Source organism: Herpailurus yagouaroundi, unplaced genomic scaffold (genome assembly GCF_014898765.1).
Source record: "Herpailurus yagouaroundi ecotype Mexico unplaced genomic scaffold, PumYag 140, whole genome shotgun sequence".
Classification (NCBI taxonomy): domain Eukaryota; kingdom Metazoa; phylum Chordata; class Mammalia; order Carnivora; family Felidae; genus Herpailurus; species Herpailurus yagouaroundi.
Window position 1 is genome coordinate 70,193,087 of NW_024412395.1, and position 24,139 is coordinate 70,217,225.

The following is a 24,139-nucleotide window of genomic DNA, read 5'->3' on the forward strand; positions in this document are numbered from 1 at the left end:
CTTAAAGGGCTGACAGCTGCAGACTGCCCACCAGCAACACTCTCATCAGCTGGGGAACCAGTCTTTCATTGCAGAGGGATCTGAATGATACATCACAAGGTCTCTCAGAAACATTAAAGAAAATAAAGTTCAGTAGACTGGGTAGAAAATATCAGAGTGCATTACATGTAGACAAAGTAAATATTTTTGCATGAAAGCTTTTTGCCTTTATGTATATGTATGTGTGTATGGACTGGGGTGTGATGGAAAATCACTTCTTACTGTCAAAAATGTCTATAAGTCACTTTCCTTGGCAAGAAATTAGTGGAATGTTTTCTGAAAAGCTAAACTGACCCAGAGAAGAAACAAAATGTTTTCTCCACAATCCACAAGTGAAGTCCGTCACTCTCTAACCCCATCTGCCTATACAGAGTTCCTCATCAGCTTTTTAGCACCTATTCTTAAATTTAAAGGAACAACAAAAAGACCACTGGGCATGTAAGGCAACCTCTAACTTTAAAGAGAGAACTCAGTTTGAAAAACACAAAGAATAAAAGAGGAAACTGTAGAGAATAGAAACAGCACTCTTCATATCCTAACTAATAACGTCAAAAATCATGAAAAGATTTTATATATAAAATAAAAGCAGGGGGCGCCTGGGTGCCTCAGTCAGTTAAGTGTCTGACTTCATCAGGTCATGATCTCACAGTTCATGAGTTTGAGCCCTGCGTCAGCCTCTGTGCTGACAGCCCAGAGCCTGGAGCCTGCTTCAGATTCTGTGTCTCCCTCTCTCTCTACCCCTCACCCCACTAACTCTGTCTCTCCCTCTCTCTCAAAAATAAATAAAATATTAAAAACAAGAAAACTCATTAAAATAAAAGCAGAACGCTATGATAAAAGAACAATTAAGGAGAAAACAGGAGAGGGCTCTTGGAAATGAAAAATATTATAATAAAAAATTTTCAGTAGAAGAATCAGAAGACAAAGTCAAGGAAATCTGATGAAAACAGAACCAAAACATGCATAGATGAACAATGAGAAAAAAGATATGAGATTTAGAGATTCAGTCCAGTAAGTACAATATCTGACTAGAAGTAGTTCCCAAAAAAGAAGAAATGGAGAAAAAATTACACAAGAAAAGTTCCCAGAACTGCAAGGCATAAGTTTCCAAATTGAAAGTGCCTACCAAGTACAGCACAACAAATGAAAACAGGCACATCATTGAGAAGTGTCAGACCACTGGGAATATAGAAAGAACCTCAAAAGCTTCCAGGAATAGAAAAGCAAATGACTCTTACACTACAAAGTAGGAATCAGCAGACTTCTCAACCACAATGTTGGACTAGAAAAAGCAATCAAACAGTGCTTTAAGAATTATGCAGGATAAATTTTTTAAACCTAGAATATAATACCCAGCCAAACTATCAAAGTGTGACAGCAGAATAAAAACTTTTCAGATACAGAAAAATTCAGAAAATTTATCTCCCATGTATCTTTTGTAGCAAGCTACTACAGCAGATTATCTAGAAAAATAAGGGGAAGAAAACAAGAAAGAGAAAGACATTAGATCTAAGAAATAGGAGATCCATTACATTTGACATGAAAAGGGAACCCACATGGTCATGGCGAAGGTGATTTGGGTGCAGCAGCTCTTCAAGAAGCCTAAAGAGCAACAAGTTCAGATTGATGCAAGAGGATAAAGGGCTTCTGGAAGGATATCTCCAAGAAAATAAAGAAATTTATAGAATCTTTCATAAATAACAATGTATTAAGAGATTTACATTTCTGGAAGATAATAGGGAATTAGTTTTTTTAAGTTCTTTAATTCCATACATACAGTGTTATATTAGTTTCAGGTATACAATATAGTGATTCAATAGTTCTATACATTATTCAGCACTCATCATGATAAGTGTACTCTTTAATCCCCATCACCTATTTCACCTACCCATCCCCCACCTCCCTCTGGTAACCATCAGTTTGTTCTCTATAATTAAGAGTCTGTTTCTTGGTTTCTCTTTCTCTCTCTTTTTTCCTTCCCATATGTTCATTTGTTTTGTTTCTTAAATTCCACATATGAATGAAATCATATGGTATTTGTCTTTCTCTGACTGACTTATTTTGCTTAGCATAATACTCTCTACATCCATCCATGTTGTTGTAAATAGCAAGATTTCATTCTTTTTTATGGCTGAATAATATTCCATTATGTATATATACTATTTCTTCTCTATTGATCTACTGATGGATACTTGGGCTGCTTCACTAATTTTGTTATTGTAAATAATGCTGCTATAAACATAGGGATGTAAGTATGTCTAAATTAGTGTTTTTGTACTTTTTGGGTAAATACCCAGTAGTGTAGTTGCTGGAATTTAGAGTAGTTCTATTTTTAACTTTCTGAGGAAACTCCATACTGTTTTCCACAGTGGCTGCACCACTGTTTGCATTCCTACTAACAGTGCAAGAGGGTTCCTTTTTTTTCCACATCCTCACCAATACTTATTTTTTCTTGTGTTGTTTATTTTAGCCATTGTGACAGGTGTGAGGTGATATCTCATTGTAGTTTTCATTTGCATTTCCTTGATAATGAGTGATGCTGAGCATCATTTAATGTGTCTGTCAGTCATCTCTTATGTCTTCTTTGTAAAACTGTCTGTCCACATTTTCTGCTCATTTCTAAACTGGATTATTTGTTTTTTGGGTGTTGAGTTTTAGAAGTTCTTTATATATTTTGGACACTAACCTTTTAATAGATATGCCATTTGTAAATATCTTCTCCCATTCAGTAGTTTGACTTTTAGTTTTGTTGTTTCCTTCATTGTGCAGAAGATTTTTATTTTGATGTAGTCCCAATAGTTTATTTTTGTTTTTATTTCCCTTGCCTTAGGAAACATATCTAGAAAAGCGTTGCTATGTCTGACATCAGAGACATACTGCTTATGTTCTCTTCTAGGATTTCTATGGCTTCAGGCATTACAGTTAGGTCTTTAATACATTTTGGATTTCTTTTGGTGTATGATGTAAGAAAGTGGTCCAGTTTCATTCATTTGCAGGTAGCTGCTCAGTTTTCCCAATACTGTTTGTTGAAGGACTGTCTTTTTCCCATTGCATATTCTTTTCTCTTTTGTTAAAGACTAATTGACCATATAATTGTGATTTTATTTCTGGGTTTTCTATTCTGTTGATCTATGTGTTTATTTTTGTGCCAGCACCATACTCTTTTGATTACTACAGCTTTATAAAATATAATTTGAAATCTGGAATTGTGAAACTTCTTATTTTGTTTTCTTTTTCAAGATTGATTTGGCTATTCTGGGTCTTTTGTAGTTTTAAATAAATTTTAGGATTGTTTGTTCTAGTTTTGTGAAAAATGCTATTAGCATTTTGATAGGGATTGCATTAAATGTGTGATTGCTTTGGGTAGTATAGGCATTTTAACAATATTTATTCTTCCAGTCCACAGACACGGAATGTCCTTCTATTTCCTTGTGTCTTCTTCAAATTCTTTCATCAATGTTTTATAGTTTTCAGAGTACAGTTCTTTCACCTTGGTTAAGTTTATTTCTGGGAATTTTATTATTTTTGGTGAAATTGTAAATGGGATTGTTTTCTTAACTTCTCTTCCTGCTGCTTCATTATTAGTGTATAGGAATGCAACAGATTTCTGTACATTGATTTTGTATGCTGTGACTTTACTGAATTCATTTATTACTTCTAGTAGTTTATTTGGTGGAGTCTTTATGGTTTTCTACATACAATATCACATCATTTGCAGAATGTGAAAATCCTACTTCTTTACCAATTTGAATGCCTTTTATTTCTTTTTGTGGTTTAATTGGACCACAACTTCCAGTACTATGTTAAATAAAAGTGTATGCCACATCTTCTTTATACATTCACATCTTGATGGACACTTGGGCTACTGCATAATTTGGCTATTGTAAACAATGTTGCAATAAAAAACCCCACAGGGCGTGTGTATTATCCTTTCAAATTAGTGTTTTTATTTTCTTAAGGAATTAATTTTTGACAGGTACATAGAAAAGTAAGCATACGAATAAAATGAGATAATCATCAATTCTCAGGAAAACAAATTTGTGCCCAGAGAAGCAATATAATCATAGTATATTATATGCCTCAGCTTTAAATAATATTTACATCATCTTAATCATGTAAAAACTGATGAGTGATCTGATAAAGCCATTGTATATAACCATATTAGGAAAATTAGAGGAGAGAAGAGACTAAATCCATATCTTCCCTAGAGGAGAGTCACAGATAATACATGGAACTTTGAGAAATCAAGAAACAGCAGTAAAAATGTGGAGATAAATACCAGATGAAACAGCTGAAAGAGTTGAGTGTGGTTGCTTTCGGGAATGGAAGCAGATCTTGCAGGTTAGACAGGGAAAGAGGCTACTTTTTTTCTTTTAGACTTTGAAGAGATACGTAGCTATTAAAACTTTGCACATTTCTAACCTAGATGAAAATATAAACATTTGGAGAAAGAAAAATGACAACACAGGCATATTATTTTTGAGATATGGAGGCAACCATCTTAAAAGCTAAAGGGAAAGCTTGAAAGTGGTTTCCTTTGGAGGAGTGGGACTGGATTTGATTTTCACTGTAAGCCCTATCTGATTCTGTGGATTTGTGACGAGGTTGCATTGAAGAAAATCTTTATTTTATTATTATTTTTTAATGTTCATTTATTTTTGAGAGACAGAGAGAGATGGGGAGGGAGGGGAGGGACAGAGAGACAGAGGGAGACAGAGGAGCTGAAGCAGGCTCTGTACTGACAGCAGTGAGCCTGATGTGGGGCTGGAACTCATGCAACTGTGAGATCATGACCTGAGCTGAATGTGGACGCTCAACCAACTGAGCCACCCAGGTGCCCCTAAAGGAAAATTTTAAATAAAAATAATTGCAAGAATGAACCCAGGCATGTAAACACTTAGGAAGAGTTTTGAATTTTAGCTCTGCCTACTTAGTTGATTAGGCTCCTAATTTTTAAAATCTTTAATGTCTGCCTTACAAAGGGTAAGGAATTCATGAGAAAATATATTAGGAACCTCCTGGTAGATTGAAAATGATCAATAAATGTTCCCCTTTTCCCTCTTACAGCTAAAACCAGGGCACTAGTTTTCAGTAGTATAAACTCATTCTTTGAAACCCTTCTCTTTCCTGGACTCACAAGGACCCTTCCATTACATCTTGGATATAAAAGAAATAGTGTACACGTGCATAATGAAGTCATTTAAAAAAAATCCTAAGTGAAATAATAAATGTCCTTTGTGTAATCTGACTAACCTTGCAATCCATCCATTTTTTCAACAATAAACTATGCAATACATAGTTTGACTTTTCTCAAGCCTTAATGATTTTTGAATGAGTTCCAGATTCAAATTTTATCTAATAGTAAACAGAACCAATCCGTCCATTGTAGAATGACATTAAAGCTGGGCTGTGGCGAATAGGTTAGGAGTGAGGGATTGAGAAATTGAACCCTACATTTTTTGGGGCAGGCAGGCTTCCTGGATCAGTAGCCCCTGGCCAGGATCAGCCTAACTGTTTCATACAGCACTGTGTAATTGTTACTATTTTCCTTTGAGTGCCATGTCATGAAAAAGGTTGGGAAGTACTGCCTTAAAGAGGTGCCATAAAAATCCATTGTAAGGATGGAGAGCCATTTAGGTAAGGTCTTTTTCAGTTGCTTCTTTATTAAATTTATAAGAGAAGTAGTTAAATTTACGTGTCTTTAAATGAGTTTTTGATGTCCCCAAAATCTGTGTGGAAATTATGTAACATTACGTTTATGTATGAGTTGGGATTATCAAGGTTAGCTACAATTAACTTAACTGAGACCCCAAGACTGTCATTTAAGCAATTAGATCATTACTCTGTCCGTAAAAAGAATTCTGGAGAAAGCTAGCCCAAGGCTAGCACGGTGGTTCATCATCATCATCAAAGATCTGGCTGCTTTTAGCTTTTGGTCTTGCATCGTTAAGGCATGAGTCTCAGCTCAGGGAGCACAAACCAGCACATCCACACCCCAAAAATTAGGATGGAGGGGGAGAAGAAGGGTGTGCCCTCTTCCTTTTATGAAGACTTTCCAGAAGTTACCACCCTATTTACATTTAGGTCTCATTGTGTGGAACTTAGTCACATGACCACACAGCTATAAGCATGGTCGCAAACTGTGGTCTTTTAACTTGTTGGCAGTATGTCTAGCTTAAAATGGGAGTTTTATTAGAGATAGAAGAATGATTATTTTGTAGGCAAACAGAAGTCTTCACATGTTTTAGTAACTGCCATGTAATTCATTTCAAACAAAAACCATCTGTCAAGTAATTATTTAATATATACTGCTAGAAACGCTGAAATAAGCATTAAGGAAGATGAATTAGGAAATTCATTATTTGACATCCTGATTACATATTATTGCTGGATTTAATAATTCATGATGAAGACAGTGTAGCTAGGGGATAAAAACTCAGATTCCAAAGTAGACTGTCTGACTTCCATTTATTAGTTGTGTGAGCTTGAGAAAATTGCTTAAGTGCTCTATGCCTTAGTTTTCTTTTTTTGTAAGGTCAAGGTAAAATAGTAGTACCTATCTGATAGAAATTTGAAGGATTAAATGAGTTAATACATGTAATGTACTTAGAGTAGTATCTGGCATATACTAAGTACTCAACAAATCTTAGCTATTAATAAATCTTTTACTTAAATTGAAATCTTTGTCTTTAAAATCATATGTAGCTATGACAATCTGGTTCTCCATTAAGAATTTCCAGGTATGAAATGCTTTCCTGGTTTCACATTTGTAGATGCTTGAAAACGGTGATCCCTGGAGTAAAACCATAGGGCTTTACTTGAGCTAATAAGTGTTATGTTTCATAGTAACATTAAGAAAAAGAAAAGATGGGGGGGCGCCTGGGTAGCTCAGTAGGTTGAGCATCAGGGTGTCTTCTTTGGTTCATCTGGCATTTCCTGGGTTCCAGCAGTGCATCAGGCTTGCTGCTATCTGTGCAGGCTGCTTCAGATCCTCTGCTTCCTTCTCTCTATGCTCCTCCCCTGCCCACATGCTCTCTCAAAAATAAACATTAAAAAGAAAGTAAGAAAGCAAGAAAGGAAGAAGAAAGAAAGAAAGAAAGAAAGAAAGAAAGAAAGAAAGAAAGAAAGAAAGAAAGAAAGAAAGAAAAAGAAAGAGAGAGAAAGGAGGAGCACCTGGGTGGTTTAGTTGGTTAAGTGACTGAATCTCAATTTAGGCTCAGGTGTAGCCATTGAGCCCTGCATGGGTCTCCACACTGACGATGCACAGCCTGCTTGGGATTCTCTCTCTCCTCTCACTCTCTGCCCCTTCCCTGACTCTGTCTCTCTCAAAACAAATAAACTTAAAAGAGAGAGAGAGAGAGAGAGAGAGAGAGAGAGAGAGACAGACAGACAGACACACACACACACACACACACACACACACACACACACACACAGAAAGGGCGAGAAAGAAAGAGGAATTAGGTATTGGTCAAACTGAACCTTGACTGGTTTGTCTCCTTTCTCCTCCCCTGTCTCCCACTTCTGCCTTTGAGTGGACTGTACTGATGACAGTCCACCCCACCAGCCCTGCAGTCTGAGGTCTCCTACTGCCTCAGGGCTGTTTAAAATTATAAATTTCCTAGGGGAATGCAAGCTGGTGCAGCCACTCTGGAAGACAGTATGGAGGTTCCTCAAAAAACTAAAAATAGAACTACCCTACAACCCAGCAATTGCACTAGTAGGCATTTATCCAAGGGATACAGGTGTGCTGTTTCGAAGGGACTCATGCACCTCAACGTTTATAGCAGCGCTATCAACAATAGCCAAAGTATGGAAAGAGTCCAAATGGCCATCGATGGATGAATAGATAAAGACGATGTGGTATATATATACAATGCAGTATTAATTGACAATCAAAAAGAATGAAATCTTGCCATTTGCAACTACGTGGATGGAACTAGAGGGTATTATGCTAAGTGAAATTACTCAGAGAAAGACAAAAATCATATGACTTCACTCATATGAGGACTTTCAGAGACAAAACAGATGAACATAAGGGAAGGGAAACAAAAATAATATAAAAACAGGGAGGGAGACAAAGCATAAGAGACTCATAAATATGGAGAACAAACAGAGGGTTACTGGAGGGGGTGTGGGAGGGGAGATGGGCTAAATGGGTAAGGGGCATTAAGGAATCTACTCCTGAAATCATTGTTGCACTATATGCTAACTAATTTGGATGTAAATTTAAAAAAATAATAAAATTTAAAAAAAATTATAAATGCCCTAGATCGGGACAAAAATGTAACCTCCAGGGGCACCTGGGTGGCTCAGTCCATTAAGCATCTGACTTTGGCTCAGGTCATGATCTCACAGTTCATGAGTTTGAGCTTGGCATCAGGCTCTGTGCTGATAGCTCAGAGCCTGGAGCCTGCTTCGGATTCCTTGTCTCCCTCTCTCTCTGCCCCTCCCCTGCTCATGCTCTGTCTCTCTATCAAAAACAAACAAATAAATAAACAAAAACATTAAAAAAAAAGGTCACTTACATGTGTGTATCTCTATTATTTTTGTCTTCTTTCCCCAGATTTTCCTCAAACATTTCCACAAATGTGAGAGGATGTATTTTCCTTTTGGAAAAAACAATATTCAAGTGAAATTTTGAGGATTTGTTGCATTAAAACTATGCTAACACATAATCATCTTCTTTTAATAATTAAAGAAGTTTCAGAAAAATAAAAAGTTCATATTTCCATTAACATATGGCTTTCATCTTTGGACCCGGGACGACTGCTTCAATGGTTGCCGTTTCCTTTCTAGTGGGAGGGGATAAATAAGGCACAGGGAGCATGTGCCCTGTCACTTTTCTGGGCAAAACAGGGAAACTGCATACATTCCTCCTACTTCTACTCTATCGGCAAGAACCTAGTCATATGGCAATACCTGGATTCAAGAGAGGCTGGGAAATGTGGTCCATGGCTGGGTGTCCCTCTGAATGGCTAAAATTAGAGGTGGGGGTTCTATTACTAAAAGGAGGAAGGAGAGGACAAAGTTGGAGTGTGTTAGCAATCTTTGCCACACAATTGTATCACACAGTTGCAATATTGTAAAAACAATTTTATGTTGTTTTTTACTTAGCATTATATCAAAAGCTTTTCCCCCCACATTACTGCATGATTTTCATAATTATAAGCAACAAATAGCTTTATAATAATTTATTGAGTGATAATCAATAAGTTCTTTAACTCTTCCTGTTATTGAAAATGTAGATTCTGTCTAGTTCTTCACTGTTCTAAAACAAGGTCACAATAGATCTTTCTGTGACTATAATTTTTTCATCTTTTTGAGATGACTCCCTTAGGACAAATTCCAGGAACTGGGGATTACTAGGTCAAAAGAGTGTGTGAACAGTTTATGATTCTTAATGTTTTTGTTCCAAATTGGCTTCTGAGAAGGCAGTACCAATTTGTTCCCAAAGGAAATATGCACATTTTTTTTTTCCTATGAATGTGGCGAGGGAGACACGGTCACATATCCTTATAGGTAGAATATTTTCAGTTTTCAGAGTCTGGCTGGAACGGTCAGGATACCCAAGACTTGGGTTTCAATCTCTTATTCTGCCATTTCCTAGCTATTTAGCTGTAGGCCAGTACTTACTCTCCCTGTGCCTCAGATTCCTTACGTTAAAATCGAGGATAAAAATATTCCCCTTATAAGATTGTCTGGTAATCATTAAGGCTATTAACAAATCTTCTGTCTTATCATCTTCTATGCACATGTTAAAAATATAATTCCCTGCTCCCTTGAAGATAGATATGGCTATGTGACTTTCTTTAGCCAGTGATATGGAAGCAAGTCCCGTGTCATCTCCAGGCATACATTCTAAGACTTGTTTGTGATTTGCCACATTCTTTTTTCCCCTTTGCCATGTGGTCAGAAGTATTTTGGGTCATACTAGCTCCTTAAATGAGCCCTAGAATAAGCATGGCACAGAGAGGAGCCCCAAGCTGTGATGGATATGTAAATTGAGTAAAAAAGAAATCTTTGTTGTTTTTTCTTAAGCCACTGAGATTTTGGGATTGTCTGTTATTGCTACATAATGTAGCCTATCCTGACTACTGCAGATTTACTCAGGATTAATAAAATAATAAGCATGTTATTATTTGGTCCAAGATGTTGAACCAAAGGAAGAGCCTCAATATATGTCCTTTGCAATAATAATTACTACCATTCATTCTGCGCTTTCTATATACCAGACGTTTGTATACACTATCACGTATCTTCAAAACAATGTTGCATATTATAAAGGTCCCCATTTTATAAAGGAGAAAAAACAAAGCTCAGAACGGTTAGTGTTTTACCTGACATCATCCAGCTAGAAAGCTGCAGGGCTGCAATTCAATCCTGGTGTATTTCTTCCCATTTTAATCTATTTTCTTTGTGTTTGGATTCTTTTGGCATCATCATTATTATTATTACTATTTATAGCACTGTGTAAATTTCTCGACAGTCTTTGGTTATGAACTTTGCATGTATTCCTGCAACAAAACTTCTATTTTCTTAAACTTGTTGCAAGATAAACAAAAATTGAGACAAAGGTTCAGTAGCTTGCTCTTCAAGCCCCTGCTTGTTCCCCAGAAGAAACCTCATGAACCCCAGTACCCTTTATATTTTTCTTGGCCTGAGAATATACCTGAGAGCAGTTAAGATTTATATGCTTATGAAAGGAAAAAAATAGTTTTAAAATTGGAATGCAATGAGTCAGATTAGAGTGAGTTAGATTAGATGAAGTAAATTCTAAAATCCAACATCTATGGACTCTTTCTTTCAATAGCTTGATGAAGATATGATTCACATACCACACAATTCAACAATGTAAAGTTACAATTTAATGGATTTTAGTATATTCACAGAGATGTGTATCCATTGCATAAATCAATTTTGGAATATTTTCATTACCTCAAAAAGAAATCCCACACCCCTTAGCTGTCGCCCATCCTCCCATCCACTCCTCACCCCACCCTCCAGCCCTAGGCACTTACTAATTTACTTTCTGGGCTATGCTTCTTTTTACATGGCTCTCTAAATGTCAGTTTCCAGCCACTCCCAACAAATGATCTTTCTTCCCACCTACCCCCAGCCCCACTCCCAACTCTCAGTTAAGTGTCTGACTCTTGACTTTGGCTCAGGTCATGATCTCACGGTTTGTGAGTTCCAGCCCCATGTTGGGCTCCTTGCTGGCAGTGCAGGGCCTGCTTGAGATTCTCTCTCTCTCTCTCTCTCTCTCTCTCTCTGCCCACTCTCAAAATAAATAAAAACTTTAAAATAGGGGCGCCTGGGTGGCGCAGTCGGTTAAGCGTCCGACTTCAGCCAGGTCACGATCTCGCGGTCCGTGAGTTCGAGCCCCGCGTCGGGCTCTGGGCTGATGGCTCAGAGCCTGGAGCCTGTTTCCGATTCTGTGTCTCCCTCTCTCTCTGCCCCTCCCCTGTTCATGCTCTGTCTCTCTCTGTCCCAAAAATAAATAAACGTTGAAAAAAAAATTTTTTAAAAAACTTTAAAATAAATAAAAAACTTTAAAAACAAACCCCCAAAAAACCCACAAAATCTTTTTTTCTCTTTCACTATTCTCTTATGAGCCTTTTCAAAGCTTGTTGGTACCACTAATTCTTTATATATAATGGTCAAATAAATAAGATTAAATTCAAGTTGCTCTCTTATATGACCCTGGTTTTTAAAAGGTGTTGGTTAGGAGAAAGACAAAACTTGAAATTAATGGTTAAAAAGAGTACTAAGGATCATTTCTGAATTTTAGTGACTTATATTCACAATGACTATGGGGAATATCTGATTTACTTTTTATAATGCTCATTGCCATGGAAAATTATTGACAACTTGTTGAATTGGGTTCTATTTGTTACCCTGAGACTCTTAAACTATTTGAAACATATGGCTGGAAACAATAATTTCTAGAACTAGTACCAACTTCCAAAGTTTGTTGATGGAAGGCAGAACTGATGCTAGTACATTTTACTGGTGTTAAATAAAGCAGGAAGCAACAAAATAAAGCTAAACATTAAGAGCAGGGGAGGTGGGAGTTATTCCCTAGGAAGGAAGAAATTAATGAAGCGTGAATGCTTATACACCCTTGAAGACAGTATTTCCTCAACATACTGAAATGAGGGTGAATTAACTAGTTTATGGGGGGAGGGTCTGGTTCCAGTCTCTACTTGTGCTGTGCTGACTTGTCTTTTGTGTTTTGGAAACGTCTGGTGATAGCAACCTCTGAGTCTGTGGTAAAACCCAGTCCAAAGACATGTGAAGCCTGGACGCGCGAGGCTGAACAAGCATATCCCAGAGACATGAAATATAGTAACAATGTTCAGGAGGTATGGGAACGCAAAAAACAGTGTTGATGAACAAGAACGCTTGAGGGGTCATGGCTTAATCTAAAGAGAAAGCACACACTTTATTGGTAAAGAGGATATGGTATACCTTTTCATGTTTTTCAATGAGCTTTGCAAATTCTAATTCTGCCCTAATTATAACTGCCTTGTTCTCATGAAGCTTACCCTCAGCAAATGTTTATTCAGCAACTACAAAATTATGCATAACTCACTGAGCTAGGAACTGTGAGGGATACAATATAGAAATGACCGGAGTCCTGGCCTCGAGATGGCGAGGGAAAGCACACTGTGCCTGGGAGTCAGCGAGTTCAGCCTATAGACTACTACATTGGTGGGGAGAATGGAAGACAGAGCTGGAAAGGAGGACTCAAGCTGGTAGCTTCCTGAACACCAAAGTTATACGTTAGGACTTTATTCTTTGGAAAGAAGGGACTCACCGATTTTTTTGTTTTGTTTTTAACGTGGAAAAAAAGCAATCAGAGCTGTTTCTGGCTATTTAGTCACATATTTTTTTGTCCTGTTGATACAATCTTTCCTTAGATGGTAAATTTTCAGTGGACAAAAACAGTATCTATCTTACTTGCTTGTTTAATGTTCAATGCAGTGTGATAGGCTATGCTTAATACTCACTCCATGTAAACAGCAGCTGTTATTAAAAATTCATGTGTTCTTAGAATGGAAGGAATAAAGGACCCCCATTGTTCTTAACATTCATTTAGTTAAACTAGAGGAAAATTCACCTCACCAAGGAAAAATAGGAAACCTAGGCAACATGGCAAATCATTTGCCCAGGAAGAGCACTTTTAAATCCTAGTGAAGCTATCAAGTACTACCCAGCATGGAAACAGTATAAATTCGTATGTTTTGTATTCCATTGATTCAGCATTTTTTTCAGTGTCTTGTCTGTAGGTAGATTCCAGGTGATTAACATATATTTAAATTATCTAAGATTCTGGTTAAACAGAATCAACCTTAATTCCTCTCTTTTCTTGTCCCCTATATCATCTGTGGGTTTGTAGGGTCCCCTAGCCTCAGGCAACTTGCTGTAATGAACAGGATGTGAGGGACACCACCACAGGCACTGTGCTGTAGAGAGCAACTCAAGAAAGGACTGGAAAACCGTGCAGCAGTTAGAGGGAGGGTGGAACGAAAGGTGATGACCCCTGTAGAGTCTGCACTGGCTCCTCTGGGGATCTGAAGAGGGAAACCAAGAGTGTTTGTAGTTTCCAGAAATAGGACGTATTGCCAGCTTCTTTCCGTACTCTGTCTTAGCCTGGCTGTGGGAGAAGAACAGGCAGGCACATGCAGGCTGACTTTCCTGCTTGTGACAGCTCCAGATTACAAATGTGCAGAACCAGATTACAACACCAGCATTCCCAGGCCCCGGCAGCAAAGTGGGGTGAGCTGGGATGAGGTGAAGGAAAATCCTAAAAGAAAGGAAAGTAGAGGAGATCATGAGATGAAGAGGAAGTAGGCTGGTAGATATGGTCCTCAGGTGTGGGAAAAGGCTGTGTGGAAGACAGGACAAGGGCCCCAGACAAAGTCTTGTGTTGCCTGGGCGTGTGTCTGAGAGAGATGTGGGTGTGTTTGCAGAGGAAGCTGTGGGGGCATGTGTGTGTGTGCACAGTGCACGGTAGGGAGGGGTTTCATTGAGGCAGGAGTGGGAGGGTGTGTGCAGTAGGGTGTGGAGTGTGGGGGTGGGGAGAAAAGAGCGAGGAGCAAGGGAGGACTTGTATGGAGTGCCAGGAACACCCATTCCACAGAGGAAAACTGCCAGCTGCCAGAGAGTCAAATCTCCTTTATGGGAACGGATCGGCTCCCCACAGTGGATTTTGGCCACAGATCCTACCCCAGGAATCTTGCCAGATGTTTGACCCATGAAGGGAGGAACACAGTTTCTGGGTTTTTACCACACCCTGATCCATGATCTTTCCCAGGGACTGATGTTTTTGCTTGTGTATTATCACAGCGTTGGTCACAGAGCAGCCTTTCTTGGCAGACAGTCTAGTGAACAGAACAGTAAATCAGAAAGAAATACTTTCTAGTCTTGATTTCATTGTGTGCTTTTTGATGGCCTTTGGAACCCTACCATAATATTTCTGTGCTTGATTCTAAATTTTCCTAGTAACAAGGAAGAGTATATCAACCAGCTGAGGAAAATGTGGTGTAGAATTAATAACTGCAATGATGAAATAATTATAAGGACCGATGGGTGACAAATTTTAATCCAGTATGAGAGAGAACTTGTACTACTTAGAAGTGTTCAAACCTAGGAGAAATTGATGTAGGAGAAAGTATACATCATGTCATTAGAAGTATCCAGACAGAAGATGAGCAGCTGTTAGGTATTTAGGGGGAATTCCCAAAGCAAATAAAAGGTGTACTTAAGATACTTAAGGTACCCAAAGAGTTATGCAAAAACTCTGAGATGTTATAATGCTAGAATTATTATTATTTTTTTTAAAGTTTATTTGTTTGTTTGGTTATTTATTTATTTTGAAAGAGAGACAGAGAGAGAGAGAGACAGAGAGAAAGGAAGAGAGAGAATCCCAAGCAGACTTTGTGCTGTGAGGACAGAGCCCGATGTGGGGCTCTATCTCACAAGCCATGAGATCATGACCTGAGCCGAAATCAGGAGTCGGGTGCTTAACTGACTGAGCCACCCAGGTGCCCCATAATTCTAGAATTACACAGTACTTTAAGCAATACAGAATTATTTCAAATATTAAGATGCCCTGGATATGGAATAACCAAAGCACTAAATGATCAACTAACAAAGACTGTCTCTGTGTTTAGCACTGTTATTGGATAGGCTCTATGTACAGCATAAAGGTAGAGAGAACCTGAGGTCCAAGTTTTTCACTGTAGCCCTTAAACAAACTAAATACAGAGAAGAAGGCTATGCTATACACCAAGGAGAAGTATTCAATAAAAACAGGCTAGAACTCTTGTCAGTCATTCCTGAATAGTTTGTTTCTAAGAGCGATCCAGTCCAACTTTATGTAGTACTGAAAGAATGCTAGAAGTTTCCTCTTCAGTGATTAAAACTCTCAGATGTTTGCTGACCACCCAGTTCAGACACATACTAGGTGCTTGCTTGAGAGCTGGTACAGAAGTCTTTAGAACTTCCTTAGCTTCCAAAAACTGTTGATAAGTTTTCTCAAACATTAATGTGCATTTTAATCATGGGGACCTACTAAAATGTAGACTCTAAATCAGCAGGTATGAGGTAAGGCTTAAGATTCTGTTTCTTTCTTTTTCAAAATTTTTAATTTTTTTTTTTTTTTTTTTTGAGAGAGACAGCAAGTGGGGGAGGCGCGGGGCGGAGAGAGAATCCCAAGCAGGGATTCACACTGACAGTGTGAAGCCTGATACGGGACTTGATGCAGGGCTTGAACTCATGAACCGTGATGTCATGACCTAAGCCAAAGTCAGACACTTAACCCACTTAGCCACCCAGGTGCCCCAAGATCCTATTTCTAAGAGATGCTGATGATGTTCATCAAAGAAGCAAGGCTATGGATGAAGGCTGTCAGGAAATTACAAGTACTCCCATATTTTCCTGGGCAAGCGCACACAGTGCATCAGAAGGGTAAAATTCAATTCTACCCCATCCATAGAATCACAAAATTAGTAGTACAAAAGGAGAAAAGCCTTGCAAAGCCATCTAAAAAACATAATTTGGTTATTTTCACTGGCCAAAAATTTATTATGTGAGGGAGTATCAGATCTGTGTGGGCTAGACAGGGGTCTCCTTACGGTGGTGATAATATGATCTATTAGGATAAATGTCAGGGATTTCTTGGGAATTCCAGACTACTCTGTCAAGTAGATAAACTTTGTTTTTTTTAGTCCCTTCTTACCCTTTGTCTCTTCCTTCTTAGAACACACCTTTCTATAAGAGGGAACATTGAACTTTTCCCTCAGGACTTTGACCTCAACTAATTTTCTTCATTTCCTCTAAGGACTCAGATGGTAAATAATTTAAGGTGTGACCCTTCCCAGGGAACTCTAGACACAAAAGGATAAAGCTCTATCAGCATATGTCAGAACTATGACAGGTATAAAAGTATATTTTGATACGAGGGCTTACTTAAATAGCCTTTTACTTCTTCCACAGGCTGACCTGACTCAGGATAAAAGGAGTGGGGAGCAGTAGGTATTGGGAAGAGTCATTGTTAACCATTCTCTGAATGGTTACTTATTTATTTTGCACCAATGAATCGGAAATAATTAGATTCGACCCTGTTTCTCACCTCAGAATAGAGAGCAACTAATGTCATACCGTATATTTTTAACTATACCAGAAATGTAAAAATTACTGGCTTCATCCATTCACAGCTTAGCTCTCCAGTAATACTGTCCATCCAGGACACAATACAAATGAAGAATTATGCAAAAAGTTCCCTGAACCAGCAAAACGGATGCCATTAAATTCCTATGTGAAAGCTCATGAGAGCTAAAGGTGTTGGTATTCATATAATCAGTATCTCCCACTTAATGTCAGTAATCCATTAGTGACAATAAGATGTTCCATGTAAACAAAGCTGACTGGAAGCCTATTTCTCATTATTTCAAATGGGAAAAATTATAATGTGTTGCGCATCAGCCCTAAACCACCAGCAAATTACTTAAAAGGGAATGAAAACATGGTAAAATGTGTATAGTACATGTTATGATGTAAAATGACTAAACAATGCTTGTTGATCATCCAAGAACTGAGACGGTTTTTAACAGCTGCTTTGTATGCTGTGATGTCTCTCTTAGTACCCGTGACAGAGAAAATTACCTTTGTTGACAATATATACTTTTTAAAGTGTGTACACATGATTCTGACTTTCTATCAGTTGTGTTTCTTTTCCCACTTACTGCTTTTTAAAAGTGTTCTATTGAGTGTTGAGTATGTAAATATACACTTATCCGAAGATTTATGGGAAAAACGTGTATTTACATACTGAAAACTCAATAGAACATAGAATATATATATATATATATATATATATATATATATATATATATATATATGAAGTTGGGTGTCAAAACCAAGAGGAAATTCTATAAGAAAAATGTTCACTGGGGAGATGTTTGTGGCATATGTCTAGTGGTATGCTGGAGCCTACTTATAGTAGTTTGCAAGAACCAATGGCTAAATTTTCAGTAATTTAGCAAGCTGGCTGATATCACATTGGTAATTTGAAATTGGCCATGGTGGGAGTATTTATACCACAAAAGTAGGCAAATGATACAAATCAGGGACTCCTCCCACCCCCATGAGAGCTGGTTGCTAAGCATTTACCAGTTGAGTTACCACTGAGTATGCCTATACAGTATTTCACCAGATGTAAGATACCATTGGTTGTTGGGCGGATTATAGTATGTCATAGTAAAAATAATCCCCAAACATCATTGGTTTACACAATGAAAGCTTATTTCATGCTACAATGAGGGTCACTTGGGGCTTCTCCTCTACTAGGTCACTCAGGAGCCATATGCTGATAAAGTCTCCATCACCTCTATAAGAGGCTTCAGGGTCTACTGTGCTGACAGAAAAGTCATTTGAAAGTCAAGACCTAGTTTTTATATACTTTGATCCAGAAATAACACAAGTCACTTTCCACCCATATCCCTCTGGCCAGAACTAGTCATGTGGCACAACCTACTTAAAAGAGCCCTGGGAAGCATAGGGAACAGATTAGGTAAGCACCACTGGTGCAGTCACACACACCATTACATTATATGTCTCTGAGGAAAAAAAAAATACCAATTAAACTATGACTTAAGGCTTTTATTATAACATAGAATGAGTTATTTGGATATATAGTTTTTTGGGGTGTTTGTTTGTTTATTTGTTTGTTTGAGAAAAAGAGCACACACACAGGAGACAGAGGGAGAGGGAGAGAGAGGGAGAATCTGAAGCAGCCTCCACGCTCAGCACTGAGCCTGACACAGGGCTCCATCCCACAACCCTGGGATCGTGACCTGAGCCAAAATCAAAAGCAGGACTCTCAACTGAGCCACCAATGTGCCCCTGGACAAAGATTTAAGAAAATCATTTATCATGCATACCAAAGGGTAAATTAGTCAAAACAAATTGGTTTAACTATTCTCTAAAATTTCTTCACATGTAGAAGCTGGTTCCTCTGAATCACTTTTGGATGCAGAGTCAACTGGTATCTCCACAGCGTATCAGACACTGTGCCACCAAGAACATGAGCGAGGTGGCATTTCCTAAGAGGGCTCCATTACTGTCTCTAATACTTTTTTCCAAACCACTGGCACCCATTATAAAAGTTTTAATTCTGGAGCTTTATAGGTCCTACTGGAAGCTATTCATGGAAGTTTTTCAGACCACACGTTTATACCCCCACCTCAAGTATCCTCAAATGACATTGTCTGGAGCTGTGCAGTTGTCCAGTTAGACCCTGACAGGAAAAACCAAGTCACTATCCTTTCAGTGAGCTCGGTTTTATAATGGACTAATTTCTCACAGATAGAGGCAACTGTGTCACGAATCCTGCTTGGCTGAGTGTGATTTGAGAAGCCATAGGTTGTAAGATACGTTGATTATAGAGATGTTGAATATACAAAATAAATAGATTAAATGTATTTTAGACCCTATTAAATATCATACTTAACTAAGAGGGATGACTTAACCTTAGCCTTAAAGATTTTTGAAAACATGATGAGCAGAAAGAAGAAGAAAAGCACAGCGATTTCAAAGCTATACGTTGTTTTCCTTTCAAGAGATGGAAGCTGCAATTCACCTGCAGGACAGAATGTTTTCGTATTTTGGAAAAATAATCAGAATGAGTCATTTAGGTGTTCATACGTAAGCAAAGGCCTTGTCTTACATTGGTGACTCTGTGTTGCTAAACATCCCTGTGTTATAATTCAACAACAAATGCCCGTTTTGCAATCTGCAGAGTTGCATCTCTGAGCATTGTATCTCCCTTAGACAAATATTTATTTTCTTTAGCATATGAACTTAGACTATATTGTGCCTGAAAAGTATTACTTATTTACTTAGAGATTTGTGCGCATTGTTGTCCAGAAGCAAAATCTGGAGACTGCATGAAGAATGAGCAGGCAGGGCCTCCTGTGAGTGGACAGACCACACAAAGGAGCAGAAAGGACTCAACCAGGCCAGGACTATCAGTGCCTGTGGGCAATATAAGGTTGAGTTGTCTAGAGTGTATTGATGTTGGGCTGTTGTGTTTTGATGCATTATCCTACTGGGAACCATGGGATAAGTAAGATACTGGTACCAATGAGTGATGATTGGAAAGGTTGGCCTTGAACTGGAAGGAGGAAACATCTCCTTTCCATCTCTGGAGCTTGGCTTGGGCTTGTGTTTGGAGTTGTGCGGTTGTTAGATCTGCTTCTGCGGTTGGAGTGAGCTGCACTGGGGTGGGAACCAAATAGGCATAAACTCAGAAGGGGTCTGAGCCTCCCTGAGTTCAGGGGTAAGCACATCTGGCAGCCAAACCTAGCAGCAGTTAGACAATGTGCTCCTCTTCTGTTATTCCCCAACCTTCAGTTAAGCTTGTTAGTAGTGCAGCCTGGTCTCCGGGGGCTCTAGTGAATGAAGGGAAGATCTGTTTCACAGCTGAGATGAAATGACACAGAACAGAGTGAGCGCTTTCCTCTGGAGTCAAAGAGGTGAGGGCAGCATATTAGGAAGGAAAGGTTTCTTCCTGGAAGCCAATCACAATCTGAGAACAGAAGCCTGAAGTACAGGGAAGAAGATCAAAACTTTTATCTAAAGTAAGCAGAAATACTCAAAGCAATGAAAAAAAATTAATGCAATAGCTCCATGGGACCAGGTTATAGTCAAACAGTGACATGCACTCTTTTACAGCCCAGTACAATATTGTGCATTTGTCATGAAAACTCCAAGTTCTTAAGAAAAAGTTGAGTTGGACAAACTCAGTTTAAGATCACATCAAAGTACATACTGCCATTGAGACAGATTTTTACACAATTTGTTAGTATAAAGAATGTACTCACGACATAATAGCTTCACTCTCAGATATCTGGAAACCTTGGCTATTTTTCCCTGAAAAACCTGGACAGTTATTTTGCTCATCCAATTCACGGCACTGGCATTATAGGACATCTCGGTATTTTCCCTGAAAGCATTTGGAGACGTTCCCTGTGTGTTTCTAACAATGCTCTAACAGCTCATATGAATCTAACAAGCATGAATTTATCTAAATCTTTCTTTATCCTATTTATATTTGTGGACTACGCAACATCTTGAGGATAATGAGTTCCATATGTTTACTACCCACTGTATAAAGTAATGCCATCTTTTATTTATCTTTAAACTACTTTCATAGAATTTCAATGGGTGCCCTTGAGTTTTAGCATTCCAGGATTTGAGGATGTTCTCACTCTGGGGCCCCAGCTAGCACAGACAGGGCTTTATGCAGAGGAGGAAAAAGCACCCTCTGGCATTCAGTTTAGGAATGGGTGCTCCGCCTTTCAGGCAGATGTGGCCTTGTTCCAGGGGCATGGTTCAGTGAGCAGAACACGGCTAGATTTCAGACCCAGTGTGGCCCCCGCTCCGTCCCCCATTCCTCACTATGCTCTTGGCCAGGTGCCCTTGCAGCATCCAACTGGTACAATGGCATGCAGCAGCCTTGAACCTCACCACATAGATCCTTTAAAGACTTTACAGATTTTGATAATAAACTCTCTCCGGTTTTGCCTTCCTGAGATATCTTAGTCTTCCCGTTTGTTCCCAATTTAGAGCTATTGAGCCTTCTCTGCCTTTCTTGGGATGTGGGGTTCAGGCTGAGAAGCAGCCCCAGACACTTTCTGCCTTCTTCCTGGGACCCTCAGGATCCAGTGACCGTCAGCAGGCTGCTGGGCTTTAGAGCAGCCACAAAACAGAGGCCAGAGCAACAAGTCAATAATAAATTCTATTTCCAGGGTTTCAAGTGGATAATTCAGAGATGATCATCTTATAGTCATAGTTTAGATTCATTTGCCCCAGACTTACTGTCTGCTTGTTGCCCACACCGAGAACTCCCGGATACTTTTCTATCCATTTCCCGAGCTTGATGAGGTCTCTCTTCATTTTATCTTCATCAGTGCAGAACTGTACCACCTGTACCTGTCACTCTTCAGATTTCATTCTCTATTTCCTTTCCAAAAACATATTCGAATCCTAAGTAATACAGGGACTAGCAATAAGGATAACACCACTTACAAACAAATACTGAAGATCATGAGTTTATTTCCCCTTTCCTTTAAAAAAAAAAAAAAGGCTTTAAGCCTGTCCTCCGCTCATCTACCCCAGGGCCTGACACTTGGTTGTTACTCAGTGAGAGAATAAATGACTAGATTCCCCTTAAAGTCAGTTTTGTTTTGGTTTCATTTGTTGTTGTATAGAAGCAGCCTCTGTTGTACACATTTGTAAGGCCCTCATTCTCCTTGTTCTGCTCAGTGAACATTGGGACTGTAGTGATGCATGGGTTATGTAATTAGATCCTTCTAGAATGTTGGATACTGCACCCAGTCATCCAGTGAAATTTAATTGTTCAGCTTTCTTTTCATCCCAGGTCTTTGTTCCCATATTTAAAATATATTGGGGCACCTGGGTGGCTCGGTTGGTTAAGCATCCGAATCTTAATTTCGGCTCAGGTCATGATCTCACAGTTTGTGGGTTCGAGACCTGCATCAGGCTCTGTGCTGACAGTGCAGAGTCTACTTGGGATTTTCTCTCCCTCTCTCTCTGCCCATCCCCATTCACATTCTCCTCTCTCTCTCTCTCTCAAAAGTAAATAAATAAACACTAAAAAAATATATCAAGTATTTCTAAAACTAACAGTTCCATTTCAATTTTACCTTTAGATAAAACGCTTACATATTTTCCCTAATTCTACCATAGAAGGGGTTTTCTGGGGGAGAAAAGTTCTATACAAACCTCAACTAATAAAGGTTTTTATCATAAGCACTTTTCTCTTCAATGGAGAATTCTGCTATTTTCAAATTATTTAATTAAAAAATTTAACGATTAATGTAAAAAAATTTAAACACATAGAGTCACTAGTAAAAGGAACCCCAACATATACACATGTTCCTGCTTCAACAGTTTTTAGCTGCTCTTGAACTTAACCGTGGTTTGTTAGTTTGTTTTTAACATGCCTTGACATCTATTGTCCCTTCTGCTCCTGAAATTATCATGTTCTTCCTCCTCTTGTGGGGATTTTTATTTTAACCTCTTGTGGCAGGTTGAAAATTTATTTAAGTAATCATAAGCTCCCAACATATCTACCTGTATTATCCACAGAATGACATAGGCTATGGACTTCCTAATCACAGGCTGTTTGAGTGCCATTCTCATATTGTTTGTTACTGGATACTTGTCAATCGTATTTCTGTGAGCAAAGCACTGATTTGCCCTTTGTTGTTTTAAAGGATGTTTATGTGGCAAAAAGCCTTCAAAGTGAGAGGTAGCAGGAATACTCATTGACCATTACAGAAAGATTCTGGGCTCAGGGTTCATCTCCTGTAACTCAGCACTGCACAGGGTGATGTCATCTGGCATATTCCCCTCACCCTGTGGGAACTGGGACTGAGGAGCTGATGTTAAAATGCCAATGCTCTGGCTGTCGCTATTGCTGTAATAAACTCCTTCATCTCTGACCTAGGAATCTTGTTGTTGTTGTTGTTGTTGTTGTTTTTCCTAGCATCCATGAAACTATGGCATGTTAACTTACTGGTTTGCAAGTTGGGTAAATGTCAGACCCTTCACAGTTCTTGACAGTTTTGGCAATGATAGTGGGTGCTGATATAAAAGACACGGCCTTCTGGAAGGGAACGGATGAGTGCCTCACAGGCCAGTTAACAGGATTTGAGGGAAGTCCAGGGGAATCACTAGTGAATGGACTAAATTTTGTGGCCAACTAGGAAATAGATGTTTGTTTGTTTTACTTTGTTGCCTGATAATGACAAGGAATTAGAAAGGTGGTTGCAGGCTGAATATCAGGAAGTAGTTTCAGAGACAGTTGCCTAAGTGCCTTGATTGTTGCTACCTTTCCCCTGGATGGGGGAACTTCCTTACCAACCGAGGAGTCAACACTGAATGTGTAACAGCCAGTGCTAAGATTTATCCTGGGTGGGCAGAAGTTTCCACCCCCATCCAGACAAGTTACACAGACACGCATCCACAAAGAGCATGAAAGGAAGGATATTCGCTACCACCACGGGCAAAAACCAGATGGGTCATTAGAGCTTCCACTGGTCACATGGGGATGAGGGGGTGGGGTTTATAACAGTTATCAAGGAAGAATGCAACAACTGTGCTTTTTGATACCTCAAAGCCTCCTGTAATCTATAATGCTAATTTTAGATCCATTTGGAGATGACAGTAAAAGGTCTCAGAATTTTTTTTTGCAGTGAATCCTGGCTACTATAAGGGAATACTGGCTTTCTTTGGGAGATTTTTTCTGAGACAGAAAAACTCTTGTTTTGAAATGGTTTGAAAAACCATTTATGAGGCACTGACTAGGGTCCAGGCTCTTACTTCTCTGGATTGGGTTTATAATGTTAATAAATGAGAAAGAGAAAATGATCTCTCTCTACCCTCTCTGACCTCAACCACATTAAGGAGAAACCATTAGAGGTAGGGGCTGACGTTTCCCTTCCTATCCCCAAGGAGGATTAAAGGCCATACACATGCATTTCGGTAAGCTGGGGAGTCCTGGAGT

The 24,139-nt window shown here is 38.8% G+C and overlaps 1 long non-coding RNA gene across 1 annotated transcript in view; it reads right to left on the minus strand.

The window, feature by feature from the left end:
• Window positions 1-18,455: 18,455 nt before the first annotated feature.
• The window catches only part of LOC121030834 (uncharacterized), a 58,000-nt gene continuing 52,316 nt past the window's right edge, over window positions 18,456-24,139 (minus strand). Inside the window, exons 4-5 of the long non-coding RNA XR_005790436.1 lie at window positions 21,427-21,571; window positions 18,456-20,148 (exon numbers count right to left, since the gene is read on the minus strand). This is a non-coding gene — a long non-coding RNA (uncharacterized LOC121030834). The remainder of the gene's footprint in view (window positions 20,149-21,426; window positions 21,572-24,139) is intronic.